The 4317-nt window shown below is 39.8% G+C and overlaps 1 non-coding gene across 1 annotated transcript; it reads left to right on the top strand.

The window, feature by feature from the left end:
• The first annotated feature begins 406 nt into the window (after window positions 1-406).
• On the top strand, window positions 407-510 carry LOC148576935 (small nucleolar RNA R71). Its single transcript, XR_015904483.1, has one exon. It is a non-coding gene; the product is annotated as a small nucleolar RNA R71 (small nucleolar RNA).
• The last annotated feature ends 3807 nt before the right edge of the window (window positions 511-4317 follow it).

Genomic DNA, 4317 nt, shown 5'->3' on the forward strand with positions numbered 1-4317 from the left:
GTTGTAAGTGTTGGAATGTGGATCATATGGTTGCCTTTGTTGATTTCCTACATAATTGGCCTCTTCCCAATCACCTCCTTCAGTGCTTACTTCCTCTTGATCTTGTGTGTGTATTGCAGCCACTTGCTTTGTTTCTAATTTCCTGGTGAGCGCTGCTAGTTGCTTGGCAAACACCTTGTTTTGGGCTAAAATTGTATCAACATGGTTCAGCTCCATGACTCCCTTAGTGTTGTGTCTCTCTGAAGCATAGTAGTACTCATTCTCAGCCACTGTCTCAATCACTTCAATGGCTTCTTCCACAGTCTTTTTCCTGTTCAATGAACCTCCTGATGAATGGTCTACAGCCTTCCTTGATTCATAAGAAAGTCCATCATAGAAAATATGCAATTGCACCCAGTCATGGAACATGTCTAGTGGGCATTTCCTTGTCAAATCCTTGAATCTCTCTCATGCCTCGTAGAGAGTTTCACCATCTTGTTGTCTAAAAGTCTGAACCTCAGATCGAAGCCTATTGACCTTTTGTGGGGGGTAGAAACGTGCCAGAAACTTGCTTTCCACCTCATCCCAGGTTGTTAGGCTCCCCCTTGGGAATGATTCCAGCCACTTAGCTGCCTTGTCCCTAAGTGAAAATGGGAACAAGAGCAGTTTATAGGTATCTTCCTGGACTCCATTAGACTTCACAGTGTCGCAAATTCTCAGGAATTTTGTGAGATGTTGGTTTGGATCTTCATTAGCACTCCCACCAAATGAACAATGATTCTCCACAAGTGATATTAGCTGTGGTTTGAGTTCAAAATTGTTGGCCTGGATGGGTGGTTTCTGAATGCTGCTACCACAATTCCCAGAGGTTGGGTTTATGTATGAACTAAGAACCCTCCTCTCGGGAATGGCATTGTTTCCATCAGCTCTCTCATGGTTGTGAACTTCTCTATCCATGTTGAGATCTAAAGCTTCCTCAAAATTGTCCTCAGATTCTCCTTCAGATTCTTCTTCTCCCAGTACTCTCTTCCCTCTTGCTTCCCTTCTAAGTCTATGAAGGGTCCTCTCTGGTTCGGTATATGGAGGAGTTGATGTCTCTCCTCTCCTACCTATCATACAAGAACACAGCACAGGCAACAAACAAGTGAAATACTCTTGGTTAATGGAAGAGTATGGTTAGAGCAGTTGAGGAATTAATTCAAACAGTTAGTGAGTCAGTGAGTTAGTTGCTTGAATTTAAAGGCATAAAGAAAGAAAGCATGTAACAGAGTGCAGAAATTAAAATTCAACAAGTAACTTGTACTGAATTAATCAAAACAAAAAAAATGCTCAATCTAGTTAACTTCCAATTTGAGAATTGTCAATCGAAAACCAATCCCCGGCAACGGCGCCATAAACTTGATGCGCATAAACTAGTTATGCCACGCCATAAACTTGATGCGCATAAACTAGTTATGCCACGATTTAGGAAATTGCACGATCGGCAAAATTCTTTCCGGCAAGTGCACCGGTTATCGTCAAGTAAAAACTCACAATAGAGTGAGGTCGAATCCCACAAGGATTGGTTGAATGAGCAATTCGGATTAGAAGTGTGTCTAGTTGAGCGGAATCAAGAATTAGATGAGAATTGCGGAATGTAAAATTGGCGGGAAACGTAAATGGCAAGAAATTGAAATGGCGGAATCTTAAATTGCATGAATTAAAGAGCAGAAGCTAAATTGCTGAAATTAAAAGGGAATGGGGGTGATTGCATGAATTGAGTTGCAGAATGTAAAGAGAAAGTGGAAATCGGAGATGGGGAATTCATTGGGTTTTAGGAGATATTGAGATCTCCGAATCAAAACATTTTTATCTCTTCCTCAACCAATGCGTTCATTGAATTTTTGCTTGGCAATCTTATATGATTGGATCCCAATCCCTTGGCTCACCAATTCTCTCTAAAAACAAACAAATTTCCAATCCTTTGGCTTAAATGTTCATAAGAAGAGATGATGCTCGATCACTGATTATACCACACAGTTTCATGAACCACAATTTGGTAGGATTACATGTCACAATATCCATCCAAACCCCAATCCAATTCACTGTGAGAAAGCTTCTCTAGCATGAATCCTCCATTCCTTTCCCAAGGTTCTGAAGGATTCCAATTATGGGTAGTTTCTTTCCCAAGACAACTACCCAATGGAATTAGATCGAGAAGCTTTCTAACAAAATTCAAGAGAAAAGATTGAAGAAGAAGATAAAACTATTATTGATTCATTGAATTACAATAGAGCTCCCTAACCCAATGAAAGGGGTTTAGTGAGTCATAGCTCTGAATTCAATTACAAAGGTATGAAAACTAGCAAAATGAAAAGATCCCTCCTCCTAACTTAAATTCTATCCTATTTATACACTTTCTATATTGAGCTTCTGTTGTGTTTCTTGGGCTTTGAGGCCTCTCCCTGCTTTCCTTTTGCTTTGGGTTTATGATCCATAATCCTGATGAGGCTGTGATCCAATTCTGTAACATTCATTGAGCAAACTTAGTGATAACCAAGTAATGACACAAGACTCAACAAATTAAAGCTCCAGACTCATCAATTCTTCAGGCCCAATTCCATAAACCATGATATTCAATTGGGTTTCATACCAGAGTAAGTTTAAGTTAATGTTTATGCTCAAAAGCTAACTTAAACTGCAATATTTTTGGCCCAGAAACCTTTTCCAATAGTGGCGTTTAAGTTGCAGTTTAAGCTTAAACTGCAGCTTAAACGCCAGACACTTCCAGTGATGCCTTTTGTGGAAGCACGTTTAAGCTTCAGTTTAAGGTTAAACTGAAGCTTAAACGTGGAAATGGAAGAAGGCAGCCCTGGAGGGTAACGTAGTCGAACACGTTTAAGCTTCAGTTTAAGGTTAAACTGAAGCTTAAACGTAGAGATAGGAAAAGCAGCCCTGGAGGTCGAACACGTTTAAGCTCCAGTTTAAGGTTAAACTGGAGCTTAAACGTGGGAATAGAGAAAGCAACCCCTGGAGGTCGAACACGTTTAAGCTCCCTGGTGCATTTCCCATTTCTGGCGTTTAACCTCCAGTTTAAGGTTAAACTGGAGGTTAAACGTGGAAATGCTTCCTGAGTGGAATTCTCATTCTGGCGTTTAACCTCCAGTTTAAGGTTAAACTGGAGGTTAAACTTCAGTTTCAGCATTTCTTAGCCTTCATGATTCTGGCGTTTAAGCTCCAGTTTAGGCTTAAACTGGAACTTAAACGCCATTTCCAGCATTATATGGCTTGGTAGTTTAAGTTCCAGTTTAAGCTTAAACTGGAACTTAAACTCCACATGTGATATTCAAGCTTCCTTTATTGATTTTGTTGCTTCCTTGCCTAGCCTCTTCTTCCCTGAAATCATCCAAACAATTGCATCAAAGTCTTGCAAAATTTCATGAGAAATCTTCCAGTCATAGCATTCAAGTAATATAACTAAAACTCATGGAATTTGCATCAAAATCATACTGTTTGGATGGTTCATTGCTTTATTATTCATTTAACCATTCTTGGTTACTTTAAGCTCAAGAAAATGCATAAAACAACTAAAACTAACAGAAAAATGCTAGTGAAACTAGCCTAAGATGCCTTGGCATCACTTGTACCTCAAAGATCCCTAGTTTCTCTATTACAGAGAGTGGCATGAGGTTTATTCCTGACCCCAGGTCACAGAGAGCCTTCTTAAAGGTCATGGTGCCTATGGTATAGGGTATTAGGAACTTTCCGGGATCTGGTTTCTTCTGAGGTAATTTTAGTTGAACGAAAGCATTCAGTTCATTGATGAGCAATGAAGGTTCATACCCCCAAGTCTTATTACCAAATAACTTGGCATTCAGCTTCATGATTGCTCCTAGATATTGAGCAATTTGCTCTTCATCAATATCTTCATCTTCTTCAGAGGAAGAATACTCGTCAGATTCCTTTGGTTCCTCAATAGGGAACTTCTTAATTGTCAGTGGACGTCTAGCAAGGTCTTCCTCACTGGAAATCAATGCCTCTTCCTCCCTTATAGGTTCGGCCATGTTGGTTATATTGATGGACTTGCACTCTCTTTTGGGATTCTCTTCTGTATTGCTTCAGTAACTCTTTTACTCAGCTGACCCACTTGTGCCTCCAAATTTATGATGGAGGACCTTGTTTCAGTTATAAAACTGAGAGTGGTCTTAGATAGATCAGAGACTATGGTTGCTAAGTCAGAGAGGCTCTACTTAGAATTCCTTGTATGTTGCTCAGAAGATGATGGAAAAGGCTTGCCATTGCTAAACCTATTTCTCCTACCATTATTATTATTAAAGCCTTGTAGAGGCTTCTGTTGAT

Source organism: Arachis ipaensis, chromosome B1 (assembly GCF_059453495.1).
Source record: "Arachis ipaensis isolate K30076 ecotype BB chromosome B1, ASM5945349v1, whole genome shotgun sequence".
Taxonomy (NCBI): Eukaryota; Viridiplantae; Streptophyta; class Magnoliopsida; order Fabales; family Fabaceae; genus Arachis; species Arachis ipaensis.